This window comes from Salvelinus fontinalis, chromosome 13 (assembly GCF_029448725.1).
Source record: "Salvelinus fontinalis isolate EN_2023a chromosome 13, ASM2944872v1, whole genome shotgun sequence".
In the NCBI taxonomy this organism is placed as follows: Eukaryota; Metazoa; Chordata; class Actinopteri; order Salmoniformes; family Salmonidae; genus Salvelinus; species Salvelinus fontinalis.
Genome location: NC_074677.1, coordinates 48,752,367 through 48,768,475, shown reverse-complemented (window position 1 = coordinate 48,768,475; position 16,109 = coordinate 48,752,367). Strand labels below are relative to the sequence as shown.

General features: G+C 40.9%; 1 pseudogene; it reads right to left on the bottom strand.

Annotated features, from left to right (window-relative positions):
• Positions 1 to 751: 751 nt before the first annotated feature.
• Positions 752 to 4,325, bottom strand: LOC129868842 (protocadherin alpha-2-like; annotated as a pseudogene).
• Between the last annotated feature and the right edge of the window lie 11,784 nt (positions 4,326 to 16,109).

Here is a 16,109-nt window from a genome sequence, read left to right as displayed (position 1 = left end):
TCACAGGAGTATAAGACAATCATAAAACAGTCAATTAAAAACATTGACAGCTTAAGGAATCAGCATCAAAATCCTTCATTAATAATTTAAAAAACCCAATCGGGACAAGTTCTTCCAGTTTAAAAGTATTTTGTAAGGCCTTCCAAGCCGATGGCGCAGAGTACATGAAAGCCTTTTTTTTATTTTACCAAATTCAGTTCGGACATTTGGAACAGTTAGGAGGATCAAGTCCTGCGAACGAAGAGAGTACCCACCACATTTATGAAGAATAAAAATGGCCAAATAAAATGGTGGTAACCCAAAATGGCTTTGTAAATACAAGTATACTGGTGACAGCCTACGAGTGACTAGAGAAGGCCAGCCAACCCTGCTATATAAATAGTTGCTTTTGCAGTTTCAAATAAATCTGAATGCTCCATTGTTGCTTCTACAATAAACAACTGAACTAATATATTTCGACAGGTTGGTATATGTATATAATAGAGGAGACTATTATTAACAATGCATCAATTTAATCGAGAAAACATGTAAGCAGGAATGAGACTGACACTAACCAAAGCAGCCGTATGTCGCTGTCCATTGTGCTGAACAGAGACGCCTAACAGCGTACCGTATTGATTTTGAGCTTCTTTTTAGCTAACCAAAACCGCACCAATACCATTTGAACTGTCTTAGTAGTAAAAATGGATTTAAAATCGTGCGATAGATTTTTTTTTACATATTTAAGAAAATATTTACAAAGTGCAAGCAACATACTAGTAATATTTCAGTGGGAAATAAACGACAACGCAATGAAAAAAAAGCCAAATGAATAGTTGCCCTTACCTTCTCTGTGTTGGGGAGAGTTCGCGTCCTCTGACAAGTGTCCCCTCCATTAATACTGACCAGCTCACCATCAGCAGGTGGAAACGGCGCTGGTGTGTCGGAGCTAAAACACACGTCATACTGCTGGGTAGATTTGGAGTAAGACCAGCTCCCGTCAGGGTGCGTGGTGATCATTGGGACGCTGTACCTGCTGAAACTGCCGTCTGACCTGTGGCATTTTACAGCTATTAAACTGATGAGGATCAGTAGAAATATCACTGATACTGACACAATGGCGATGAGCAGATACAGATTTAAATCTGAGAAACTCTCCTCCTTCACAGACAGCTGTCTGAAAGTTGTTTGCGTGTCACCTGTACTTTCAACGACCACAACATCAATAGACACAGTGGCAGACAGGGGAGGTTCTCCACAATCAGACACCAGAATGACCAACAGGTGAGTTTTTAAGTCATTGTCACTCATTCGTCTCTTAGTCCGTATTTCTCCATTGCTGGTTCCTATTCTGAAGAGATTGGTCCCCTTTGGTTCAGAGATGTGATAAGAAAGCAGCGCATGATATCCAGAGTCGGCGTCTACAGCCCTGATCTTGGCCACAAAGTATCCTGCTTCAGCAGAATAGGGAATGTTCTCAGAATGAACGGCTCGGTGATCAGAATATGGCGGGAGAATCACAGGACTGTTGTCATTCTCATCCAGGATAAAAACGTTGACAGTGACGTTGCTGCTTAGTGGAGGAACACCAGAGTCTGTGGCCTGAACGTGGAACTGGAATGTTTTCACTTCTTCGAAATTAAATGACTGTATGCTATAAATCTCACCAGTTAATGAGTTTATGTTTATCATTGTAGACAAGGGTTTGCCATTATTGCCTTCTAAAAACGAATAAGACATCTGCGTGTTTTCATTCATGTCTGGATCATGGGCAGTCAAGCTGGCAATAAGCCCTCCAACGGGACTATTTTCCTTTAGATAAACATTAAATATAGGTTCTGAAAAGCGAGGCGCGTTGTCATTCACATCAGCGACGTAAACAGAAATGACACTGTTACTGGAGAGAGGTGGGATGCCTTCATCTGTAGCTATAACGGTCACATTGTACTGGGAAGTAGTCTCTCTATCTAGAGATCCATCTACCACTAACGAATAATAGTTCTTATACGAGGACAGCAATTTGAATGGAACAGAGTCTACTATTTTACAGTGTACTTTTCCATTTACACCCCCGTCTTTATCAGATACTGTTATTAGACCAACTGCTGTACCTGATTTTGCATCCTCTCTGACTGCATTCATCATTGAAGTTACTGAGATTTCTGGAGCATTGTCATTGACATCAATAACTTCTACCAAGACTTTGCAATGCGTTGTGCGAGGACTAGCACTACTGTCTTTGGCCTGTACATGCAGCTCAAACGCAGCATTCTCCTCGCGATCAATGGTTCCTTTAACTGTGATTTCACCAGTCACTTTGTTCATTTGAAATGCGTCCAATGTTTTTTCCTTTCCGTGGCTTATCAAAGAATAAACGATTTCCCCATTTACACCTGAGTCCACATCGGTTGCGTTCAGTTTTATTAAATGTGTGCCAATTGGTATGTTCTCTGCTATACGTACTTTGTACAATTGTTTGCTGAAGACTGGACTATTATCGTTCACATCTATCACATTCACTATTATCTGTAATGTCCCGGATCTGGCAGGTGTTCCTCCATCAACAGCAGTCAGTAACAACTGGATCACAGCCTGTTTCTCTCGGTCTAAAGCTTTTTGTAACACTAACTCAGCAGACACGCTCTGCTCGCCACCGCTCTGTACATCCAAAGAGAAATGTTCATTCGGGCTCAACTTGTATGTTTTCACTGTATTACTCCCTATATCAGCATCATCAGCGCTAGGCAGGGGATATCTTTCGCCTTGAAATGTGGATTCAGTTATATTCAAAGTATGAACATTTATTGGGAATGAAGGTCCGTTATCATTTATATCTAACACATTGATCTCTAAACGATACATGTTGAGGGGGTTCTGTGCAATGATCTCCAGGTTTAGAGAACATTTCTCACTGGTCATACAGAGTTCCTCTCGGTCGATTTTTTCCTTCACAAACAGAGCCCCGGTCTTTAAATTCATATCAAAATACTTCTTGTTAGAGCCGGAAACAATCTGAAACATATGAGACTCCAGTTCCTGAACATTGAGATTGAGATCCTTGGATATATTCCCAACAACGGTTCCCTTGTTCACCTCCTCTGAGACAGAGTAGATAATCTGTCCCGAAGAAAAATCCCATACGCAAAGCAGCAGTACAACCGGAATCCAGCGATATCTACAATGCACGGAATGGCCCATCGTTAAATCCACTGTTCACCCGACGCTTCTACTGTTCTAAGAGCAGACATATATTTCAGAAAACAACCACATCTTATGCCGTCGCGGAAGGGCTGTCGTTTCAAATGGAATCTGACTGTGTGTTGTTCTGACAAAAGCCTACACAACACTGATAGCCACAGAAGGAGGGGCCCTAGAACGAAATCAAGGTTTCATATCCACGGTCTACAGCGACACCCTGCGTTTTGCTTACTAAACGGCCATGACACTGCTCAATGAGAAAAAAAAAACGTATTACCTATGCGTCATATGTTAGCCCGAAATAAAACAGTTTAATAGCAAATAAGTAAACCATATGTTTTGAAATAATATATAATCGTTTTCATCTAGTACGTTGACAATTGTTTATGTGGTCCCTGATCTCGGAGGCTTTCCTCCATCAATAGCAGTCAGTACACGCTTGATCGCGGCATGTTTCTCTCAGTCGAACGTTTTCTGTAGCACTAACTCTACTGATGGACCACGATCCGCCTCAGTACGCACGTCTAGTGTGAAAAGGGCATTTGGGGAGAGTTTGTATGATTCGGTAGATTTGCTCCCTTACTCCTGCAGGCAGATGACATTTAACGTCTGGTGCGTCTTAGCCCAGCAATCCGAAAAGTCTGCGATTTCACATGAAAATGTGGTGCGTTGTCGTTCATGTCCAGTATAATTACTTCAACATTGTACATTCGTAAAGAATTAATAACAATAACCTCCAAGCTTTCAGTGCAAACAAGGTCGTTAAAGACAACGCTTGAAGAAACCCCCAGTGTTTAAATGTAGTTCAAAATGTTTCTTAAATGTTCCCGTTTCTATCTGGATCCTGCGTGCCTCCAGTTCAGTCACTTTCAGATTTACACCCTTAGCCAAATTCCCAACAAATGTCCCCGGTTTTAACTCATCGGAAACGGAATAAGTAATTTGTTCAGACTCAGCAACCCGAATACAAAGCAACAGCCAAAATAGATTCCCAATCCAAACCCATTCAAGGTTCTCGAATGCAGTCACTGTTAAGTAATCCTTTCAGAAAGGTAATCCGAACAGTGTGACGGAAAGAATGAGAACCAAATGAAAACAATGGATGATGTTGCTATCCTAACGAGAAACATTAACCTCACCGTCTGCCACCTCATTACAATTTCACTGACAGTCGGTGTATAATAGGCTTTTTCCTAGTCCCTAGGTGGAGTTGAGTAAATTAGCGTTTTGCTGGTAGACACTGACACGGTGTGGAGAGTAACTTGAATGATAAAAAAGACCACAAGAGACCCGTAAACTGACTCCAGAGAAAAGAGCTGGCATAGGCTACATGAGGGCGGAATGAAAAGCGGTGAAAAGTTTCGTGCAGTGCTGTTAGATTCTGATGTCCAACTAGACAAATGTCTGGTGGTTTTATCAGTAAAAAGACAGTCGAGGAGAAAGGGGAAACAATATATGACTAATACAAATGAAGAACGCTCGCCCCAAAACGTTTTAAAATAAAGAAACCACGTGGAGTCTGATTTCAGAACCATGGAGAGCTCCCGTCCAACCGCCACTCTTTTTAGCAGACATCTACTCGCGTTCAGTTCCCACAGCTCGCCTGATACACAGTCAGGGTGGTTAAGCCAGAACACAGGAGCGGCACTCAGAAGTCAAACAAGAAACGCATCCTGCCATAGAACAAAACCCAGTTTTATACTGAGAATAATTCCCGACTAAATAGAAACAACATCGTAAATAGAAAATCAGTCATTGATAGCCATCAGTCATCCATGGCCATCATTCATCCCGTGTTGTGTAATAGCTTACACGTACAATGTTAATGCTGTAGTCACACACAAACGCATACACAGTCAAGAGCGCACGCACACACACACAAGCATGTTTCTTCCCTTTTACTCGTACTGACCTTCATTCAATTACTCAGTATAATCATTCATCAATCATAGAATAGCTATCTCTTTCAAATCTAGAATTCTCCCATAGGAACGAACATATGGAACATGATCACTGTCGAAGTATAAGCAAGATAGCCTACTCCTAACTATTGTGTGTTTTCACTTAACTCCTTCATTTTGCTAGTCAGAATATCTACCAGGCTAGTTTGAGGAGAATGGGGGAGAGAGAGAGAGAGAGAGACTAGCCACAGACCCAAGAGAGAAATGGAGAGAGAGAGAGAGACTAGCCACAGACCCAAGAGAGAAAGGGAGAGAGAAAGAGAGAGAGAGAGAGACTAGCCACAGACCCAAGAGAGAAAGGGAGAGAGAGAGAGAGTGAGAAAGAGAGAGAGCGAGAGAGAGTGAGCAAGACAGAGAGCGAGAGAGAGAGACTAGCCACAGACCCAAGAGAGAAAGGGAGAGAGAGAGAGAGACGAGAGAGAGAGAGAGAGAGAGAGAGAGCAAGAGAGAGAGTGCGAGAGAGAGAGGGAGAGAGAGAGAGCTTAGCCACAGACCCAAGAGAGAAAGGAAGAGAGAGAGAGAGAGAGAGTGAGAGAGTGAGCAAGAGAGAGTGAGCAAGAGAGAGAGCGAGAGAGAGTGAGCAAGACAGAGAGCGAGAGAGAGAGAGACTAGCCACAGACCCAAGAGAGAAAGGGAGAGAGAGAGAGAGAGAGAGAGACTAGCCACAGACCGAGAGAGAGGGAGAGAGAGTGAGCAAGAGAGAGAGCGAGAGAGAGAGAGAGAGAGGGAGGGAGAGAGAGCTTAGCCACAGACCCAAGAGAGAGAGAAAGGCAGAGAGCGAGAGAGAGAGAGAGAGAGCTTAGCCACAGACCCAAGAGAGAGAGAGAGAAAGGCAGGGAGGGAGAGAGAGAGTAAGAGAGAGGGTGAGAGAGAGAGAAAGAGAGAGAGAGAGAGAGGGAGAGAGAGAGAGAGAGAGAGCAAGAGAGAGTGAGCAAGAGAGAGTGAGCAAGAGAGAGAGGGAGGGAGAGAGAGAGAGAGCTTAGCCACAGACCCAATAGAGAGAGAGAAAGGGAGGGAGGGAGAGAGAGAGAGAGAGAGATACAAAAACATCCCACAAAAAGACTTAAAACAGAACCAATTAGAAATTAAAGAAAAATTGAACATCCTTGAATCAGTCATTAAAAACAACCAAAATCCATTAGATTACCCAATAACCCAACAATAACTAAATGAAAAGCTTAAATCTATTAAATCAAAGAAGGCTTGTGGTCTAGACAACATCAGAAATGAAATGCTGAAAAACAGCACACCTGAGTTGCAAAATGCTGTGCTTAAATTGTTCAACATGGTTTTAACTTCTGGCTGCTTCCCTGATGTCTGGAACCAGGGGCTCATCTCCCCTGTCCACAAAAGTGGAGACAAATCAGACCCCAATAATTACAGGGGAATTTGTGTAAACAGTAACTTGGGAAAGGTTTTCTGTAGCATTTTGAATTCAAACCTTTCTTCAAGAAAAAAAATTAATAACTAAATGTCAAATTGGCTTTCTCCCTAACCATCGCACTACTGACCATATATACACTTTACACACACTAATTAATAAACACGTCCACTAAAAAAAAAGAGGGCAAAATCTTTGCTTGCTTTATTGACTTTAAAAAAGCATTTGATTCTATTTGGCACGAAGGGCTATTCTACAAAATTCTCCAAAGTGGGCTTGGTGGTAAGGTGTATGACTAAATAAAATGTATGTACACAGAAAACAAGTGTGCGATAAAAATCAAAAATCAAAAACCAAAGAACAGAATTCTTTTCACAATGTCGAGGTGTGAGACAAGGCTGTAGTTTGAGTCCAAATCTTTTCAACATTTATATCAATGAATTAGCAGACATGTTGGACCATTCTCCAGCCCCAGGACTCACACTATTTGACACAGAGGTGAAATACCTGCTATATGCTGATGACTTGGTACTTCTATCACCAACCAAAGAAGGTCTTCAACAGAACATTAATATTCTAGAGCAATATTGCCATAATTGGGCCCTGGCAGTAAATTTCCCAAAAACTAAAATTATGATTTTCCAAAAACAAAACAGATGTCAGAAACACAAATATAAATTCACCCTGAACAACACCATCATTGAACACACAAAAAATTACACCTACCTTGGTCTGACCATATCTGCATCGGGAAACTTTAATAGGGCAGTGAATGCACTCAAAGAAAAAGCGCACACAGCATTGTATGCAATAAAAATGAAATTATTCAAAATCAACATCCCAATTAGAATTTGGACCAAAATATTTGACAGTGTAATCCCACCAATAGCTCTTTACGGAAGTGAGGTTTGGGGGCCACTCAATAAACTGGACTTTAAAATGTGGGACAAACATCCAATTGAAGCCCTACATGCAGAATTCTGTCGGAAAATCCTACAAGTCCAGAGAAATACACCAACTAATGCATGTAGGGCAGAATTGGGCCGCTTTCCAGTAATAATGAAAATACAGAAAATATCATAAAAATTTTGGCTACATCTAAATCCAAGTCCAAATTCGAGTCTGCAATTTAAAGCACTTCAAACCCAAGAGCTGAGCCCAGAAACGAGCCATCTCAGTCAGCTGGTGTTGGACCTAACCAACCAAGCTGACACCAGCACTGCTTCAAAGGAAAGAATTCCAATAAACAAAATCATGAACCAATCAAAGGACTCATATATACAACATTGGAAAAACGAAACAAAATCCCAAAGCCGACTAAATTGCTATCTGACCCTAAACAGAGAATATGAATTGGCTGAGATCTCTACTCTGTCAGAGATACGAAGCAGAGACAGATCCTTACCAAGTACAGGCTGAGTGACCACCGATTGGCAATAGAAACCAGCAGACATAAAAAGACATGGCTACCCAAAGAGGAGCGTGTATGTGGTCTTCTGCACGACAGGGGAGGTAGAAACAGAGATGCACTTTCTCCTTTACTGTGATAAATATTCCTCACCAAGAGATTCATTATTCACAGAAATGTCTACATTTATTCCAAATTTTTACTTATTAAACCCAGAGGAAAAACTAAAAATACTCATGGGCGAAGGAGCAATGGCTCCTCTTGCAGCCAAATATGTATTTGCCTGCCATAGCCTGAGAGACACTGAATAATAACATCAGCATAGTAAGCAGTAACTTACTTATTATTACTATTATTGTTATTACTGTTATTGTTATTACTATTATTATTGTTGTTTATCATTCCAATTAGTAATGGTATGGGTGGTAATGGTAATGATATCAGTTTAATGATGGTGGTGGTGATAGTAGTGGTAATGATGATAGTAGTTGTAGTACCGATGTAATGGTGAAGATGACCGTTATTTAGTTATAAGTTAGTTATAGTTTCATTTTTTTATTACATTACATTCGATTATTGACTGTTACCATTTTATTGTTACTATTTTTATATTTAATTTTGTATTATTATTTACTGCCATTCTATATTATTATTTGTCATTGTTTATAATTTTATTACAGTGTATATTGTATACATTGTTGCTTTGGCAATATTGACACAATGTTTTTCATGCCAATAAAGCAGCTTGAATTTGAAAATTTGAATTTGAGAGAGAGAGAGAGAGAGAGGGAGAGAGAGAGCGCTTAGCCACAGACCCAAGAGAGAGAGAGAGAGAATGAGCGAGAGAGGGAGAGAGAGCTCTTAGCCACAGATGAGAGAGAAAGAGAGAGAGAGAGAGAACAAGGGAGGGATAGAGAGACAGAGCTTAGCCATAGACCCAAGAGAGAGGACACATAAATACAGAACAGATAAAAATAATCAATGCAGATAACTCTGAACTGAAAAAGAATGCTGAACTATTGAAGGATGACACTAGAGACTCACAAAACTACATCAGCGCACTAATGAGCAACTGAGCTGAGATACACAAACATATAGAGAGGGAAGAGGCACAGATTAATAGAACTACATGAACAGTCACATATAGCAATGTCAACGTATGTGATAGTTTGCTGTGTGTTCCTTATGACAATGATTGGCACGACCCACAGACCCAGTAACAGTAAGCCTATCAGCTGTACAACGGACTCAATAATCAATGGTGCACTACAAGAGCTTGGGGTATATTTACACTTAGTGCAGCATGTACATCACTGAATTAATTCTCCATCCTCACACATATGGTGAGGCAGATGATGGTTCTAGAGTGCCACCCAGTGGCTCATTGTTTGCATAGATCCAAACGGTACATGATGAACGCCTGCACGTTATATATACATGGTTAGCTTGATGGACAGTTTAATGAGTAAGCATTCAGGTGATGAGGAGCATAAATCTGGGTCAGAATCAGCCAGACACAGTCAACTACCTGTAGCAAGAGAAAGGAATAGAGGTGGAGAAACTGTAGATAGTGGATGCTTGCACCTGTACTATTTCACACATGTACAAGGATGTATTATACACATGTGTTTATTGCATACCCCAACTCCCCCTGCAACACCCCCAGAGAGTGCGGTCACAGTCAGCCATTGTTAACAGCAACCCTGGACCAATTAGGTTTCAGTGAACATCTACAGAGTTTTCACCTCATCAGCTCAGGAATTCGAACTAGCAAGCTTTCTGTTATCGGCCCAAAGCTCTAACCACTAGGCTATCTGCTACCCTATCAGATATGTGCTGATTCTCAGAAGTCCACTTACTTTACCATGATCACTGTCTACTTTCTTGCTTCAACTCCTACGATTCTGACTGCATGTCAACATGGGAGAATCAAACATTTAAAAAACTTGTAAACTACATAAGCCGGCATGTCATATGCAACTTTTGTCATTTAATTACGCATATGGCTATATCAATGCACAACTAGCTGCAACCTGTCCTGAATCTGATTAAATGGTTCATAAAAAAATACTGGTAGGCTTCAATTTAGATATTTAAGATATGACAAAATAGCTTTACACATTTGGAACCTTAACACCACAAAGAGGAAGTATAAGCAGTAAGTGCTGGGCAAACCAATGTAGTGTTTGATGTACAGCATTTATTAAACAGTCATCTGTAGTCATATTAAACAGTCATCTGTAGTCATAATGAACAGTCATCTGTAGTCATAATGAACAGTCATCTGTAGTCATAATTAACAGTCATCTGTAGTCATATTAAACAGTCATCTGTAGTCATATTAAACAGTCATATGTAATCATAATTAACAGGCATCTGTAGTCATAATTAACAGCCATCTGTAGTCATAATGAACAGTCATCTGTTGTCATAATGTAGTGTTTGATATACAGTGCATTCGGAAAGTATTCAGACCCCTTGTCTTTTTCTACATTTGGTTACGTTACAGCCTTATTCTAAAATTGATTAAATTGTTTTTCCCCTCATTAATCTACACACAATACCCAATAATGACACACAAAAAAACGGAAATATCACATTTGCATAGGTATTCAGACCCTTTACTCATTACTTTGTTGAAGCACCTTTGGTAGTGATTGCATCCTTCAGTCTTCTTGGGTATGACACTACAAGCTTGTCACACCTGTATTTAGGAAGATTCTCCCATTCTTCTCTGCAAATCCTCTCAACCTCTGTCAGCTTGGATGGGGAGCGTCACTGCACAGGGTCGTGACTTGACTTTGATATTAATCTGAAGAATGTTATGTATCTAATTAACTATGTTTAATTGTTACCCGACTAAGTTAATCATGTAACAATTAACATTAGGATTTAGGGCACCGCGAGAGCGGTTCTTTAAAGAGTTACCATCTCCCGAATTAAACTCAAAAAGGTCTTTACCTATCTCATCTATAAACAGTCAATTTATAAATCATAACCTCGTATCATATCACCATTCTGAACAGTCGTATCCTCCTTGCATCTGCAAAAGCCAGAGCCTTACTTATGATTCAGTACTACAGAAATTGGTTTAATTATGTATTTACTAGCTAATTAAATGGGAACACAGGATAAACACACACACTCTGCACTGGTTATTGACTGGAGATGTAATACGCTGAAAACATGTCCCCTGCGGAATGACAACAGCATGGATGCTTGTTAAAACTTCTTTGGGATAGGGGGCAGTATTTTCACGTCCGGATGAAAAGTGTGCCCAAAGTAAACTACCTGTAACTCAGGCCCAGAAGCTAGGATATGCATATAATTGGTAGATTTGGATAGAAAACACTCTAAAGTTTCTAAAATTGTTAAAATCATGTCTGTGAGCATAACAGAACTGATATGGCAGGTGAAACCCCGAGGACAAACCATCCCAAAAAAAGACATTTCAGCTTACCACTGTTTTCAATGGCTAGTACTATAATTATAAGCCCAAGTCCTCCCAAATTGCAGTTCCCAGGGCTTCCACTAGATGCCAACAGTCTTTAGAAAGAGTTTCAAGTTGGTTTTTGGAAAAATTACCCAGAAATTGTAGTTTCTCTAGGTGGCTCCCATTTTGGCTGTAGTGTTTCCAAGCACGTGGAAGAAAGCTTGTTCTTTCTTATCTATCTCCGATAATGAACATACTATTCTCCGTCTTAAATTGTATTGTTTATTTGCATATTAGGATACCTAAGGTTTGATTTCAAACGTTGTTTGACTTGTTTGGAAAAGTTTATTAGTAACGTTTGGGATTCATTTTGTATGCATTTTGATTGAGGGAAACTGAATGAATTATTGACTGAAGAGTGCTAGCTAAACTGAGATTTTATGGATATAAAGAAGGACATTATCGAACAAAAGGACCCTTTGTGATATAACTGGGACATTTTGGAGTGCCAACAGAAGAAGATCATCAAAAGTAAGGCATTCTTTATATGGCTATTTCTGACTTTCGTGTCACACCTGCATGGTTGAAATATGTTTTTCATGTGTTGGTATGCGGGGAGCTGTCCTCAGAAAATTGCATGGTTTGCTTTTTTGAAAGCCTTTTTGAAATCTGACGTGGCGGATGGATTAACAAGACGTTAACTTCTTATGGCTGCAGGGGCAGTATTGAGTAGCTTAGATGAAAGGTGCACAGAGGTGCCCATAGTAAACTGCTTGCCCCTCAGCCGCAGTTGCTAATATATGCATATTATTATTCATATTGGATAGAAAACACTCTGAAGTTTCTAAAACTGTTTGAATTATGTCTGTGAGTATAACAGAACTCATATGGCTGGGAAAAACTGAGAAGTTCCACTTCCTGTTTGGATTTTTTCTGAGGTGGCAGATTTTCAACCAAGCTCTCATTGAAATTACAGCGAGATATTGATTAGTTTTCACTTCCTACGGCTTCCACTAGATGTCAACAGTCAATAGAACTTTGTCTGATGACTCTAATGTGAAGGGGGGCCAAAGGAGACAGGAATTAGTCACCACTGCCACGAGCTGACCATGCTTTCACCATGCGCGTTCACATGAGGAGGACCTCCGTTCCACCGCTCATCTGAAGTCAATCTAATTCTCCGGTTGGAACGTTATTCAAGATGTATGTTAACAACATTCTAAAGATTGATTCAGTACATCGTTTGACATGTTTCTACTGACTGTTACGGAACTTTTGGACATTTCGTCACGTTATAGTGGACGCGCTTTGTGACTTTGGAATTGTTTACCAAACGCGCTAACCAAAGTAGCTAATTGGACATAAATAACGGACATTATCGAACAAATCAAGCATTTATTGTGGACCTGGGACTCCTAGGACTGCATTCTGATGAAGTTCATCAAAGGTAAGGAAACATTTATCATGTATTTTCTGGTTTCTGTTGACTCCAAAATGGCGGCTAATTTTATTATATTTCTGAGCGCCGTCTCAGATTATTGCATGGGTTGCTTTTTCCGTAAAGTTTTTTTGAAATCTGACACAGCGGTTGCATTAAGGAGAGGTATATCTATAATTCCATGTGTATAACTTGTATTATCATCTACATTTATGATGAGTATTTCTGTTGAAACGATGTGGCTATGCAAAATCACTTGATGTTTTTGGAACTAGTGAATGTAACGCGCCAATGTAAAGTCAGATTTGTTTACATAAATATGAACTTTATCAAACAAAACATGCATGTATTGTGTAACATGAAGTCCTATGATTGTCATCTGATGAAGATAATCAAAGGTTAGTGATTAATTTTATCTCTATTTCTGCTTTTTGTGACTGCTATATTTCGCTGGAAAATGGCTGTGCTTATCGTGGTTTGGCGTTGACCTAACATAATCGTTTGTAGTGCTTTCGCTGAAAAGCATATTTGAAATCGGACACTTTGGTGGGATTAACAAGATTACCTTTAAAATGATATAAAACACATGTATGTTTGAGGAATTTTAATTATGAGATTTCTGTTGTTTGAATTTGGCACCCTGCATTTTCACTGGCTGTTGTCATATCGATCCCGGTAGCGGGATGCAGCCATAAGAATTAAGCTTTATTTTGATGCAATACACTTGTGATTATATGAAAGTTAAGTATTTATAGTAATTTAATTTGAATTTGGCGCTCTGCAATTTCACTGGATGTTGTCGAGGTGTCCCGCTAGCGGCACGCCTTTCCCAAACAGGTTTAAATAAGAGATGAAGAGGGAGAGAGAGGGACAGAGACACTTAACATTTCCACATTCAGAAACTAGTCTCACCTACAAAAAACATATACTTTGCTCACAAACCACCACCCCCTTTGAGCAAGAAATCATGACTGTATTTATGTGAAATGACTAGGGAACATCTCTGTGAATGGGGCAGCCTTGGAAAGGGGGTTGGGCCGTTTCGCTGCACGCTTGTAAGGCTCTGATTCTCGAAATGGTTCCAACAACTCTTCTACTGATGTCCTTCTTCGTAGCTGTCCGGTATCCGGTGACTTGTCATGTAGTCCTGAACAGAACTATATGTCACATCTGCTTCTGCTACGCCCTCTGGTGTTCATCCGGTGTCTTCTTGACCTGCAGTTACTCCCCCTGTACACTCTCTCTCTCTCCCTCTCCCTCTCTGTGTGATTGTATGGTTGGTGACAGGTGTGCTGGAGTCAGAGCAGATCCCTACCAGCTGCAACTCGTTCCATAATCAAGACCTCTACAAATACTCAGTCCTGCCACTTCCACTCTGCCATATCGTAATTTCTGCTCAGTCAGTTCATGATTCTAGCCATTTATGACTATTCAAGATCTTGTTACTCTGCTGTGCCTGTTTCCCTGCCTGGCACCGTTTATCCTCTCATTGCAGTTCACCACTCTGTCTCCTGTCTCCCATTCCACATCTCACCACCCAACTACCTTGCTCTGGATTTTACTCACCACCACTACCTTGGATTCCCCTCAGGACCTGTTTACCCTGTTCTACTCAGCTAACTCCAACCTCAGTCTCCACATCTGTTTTTTCTGAGCTTCCCCAGATCTGCACTCCATATCTCCCTTTGTAACAATAAATATTTTGCTTCATTCATCCCTGTTTCCTCTTCTGAGTCTACTCTTGGGTTCCCCTGTGTCACTCCGCTTAACACTATAGAGTTGATTTTCCTTCCATTCGCTCTTGAAGATGCTTCTTTGAAGATAGGCTAGCCAGTCATATCGATGGTTCCTCAATGGGGTGATGAGAGTAGCGTAATACGATGGTTTGAGAAGAGTAACAGGATGGTCCTATTTAAATTCGCTTTCGAAGATACCTTACTTAGGACAGCTAATCAGCCATACCAGTGATTGTCCAAGAGGTGGTTTAATCGTCTCCACCTCGTGTTAAGATTCAAAGTTCAAACAATTTTAAACATGTAGCTGCCGCTTCACAGTTTCTCTGTCAATTAGTTAATTCATAACCTATCATTTACACCTTTTGCATGAAAGGGGCGGTTCCGGCAGGCTGGCACGCTCCCTTTCCTCACTTCGGGGCGTTGATTACGGGGCGGTTATGGAAAACAATTATCTCTTAACTTCTCAAATCACATCCCTCTCAACAAAAACACTTTCAGCATTTTTCATATTACATGGAAACTTCATCTATGTAGTGGGAATACTTTCCAAGTTACAGTATTTCCTTTATAACATTTTTAATGACATCACAAATTAACAAACAAAATGACAGTGTTCTATAGATCGCCTCTGACCTTTGCCCACATTCTACGTTAGAAATATTGTTCCAGTATTTGCTTTTGAATGTGTTAGAATTTCAGCGGGAAAAGGGTCTGTTGAAACAAAGAACATTCCTTTGGTGAATTTGGAGAGCACAGGCCTGGATCTTCTCCCTTGATTTACAACAGGACGTGAGTGTCAATCCCCATTAGTTCTTTCCTCCCGCTCTACGGGTGAAAAAGGGTCTGATTGAAGTTATTCATTGCAAACCTGATCTGACCTATTTGGATTCTCGTGGTCAGTCATGACAAGAGTGATTTCAGGTCTCTCCAGATATGTTAGATCGGGTTCAAGTCCGGGCTCTGGCTGGGCCACTCAAGGACATTCAGAGACTTGTCCCGAAGCTACTGGTGCTTTGTCTTAGCTGTGTGCTTTGGGCTGTTGTCCTATTGGAAGGTGAACCTTGGCCCCATTCAGAGGACCTGAGCGCTCTGGAGCAGGTTTTCATCAATGATCTCTCTGGAACTGGGAGAACTGGAACTGGTTCTCCCATACCAGCCCAACTCTCTCTCTCTCTCTCTCTCTCTCTCTCTCTCTCTCTCTCTCTCTCTCTCTCTCTCTCTCTCTCTCTCTCTCTCTCTCTCTCTCTCTCTCTCTCTCATCACTGCTCAACTGCCAATACAAAGAGGAGTGTGTGTGTGTGGGGGCACACACATACATGCTAGTGTGCACATCAGCATAGGTGTTTATGAGAGAGAGCGACTGAGAATGGTGGGAGATAGAGGGAGGGAAAGACTGAGTGTCAGGCTGCCCATCATTACGCACACCTGTCACCTTGTCTGTGCGCATCAGCGCTTCATTGGACTTACCTGTACTCCTTCACATTTTGATTGCTTTCCCTATATCTGTCTGTTCCTCTGTTTCATCCCCGTGTCAGCATTGATGTCGTTATGTTTTCCCCTGTCCAAACGATGTCC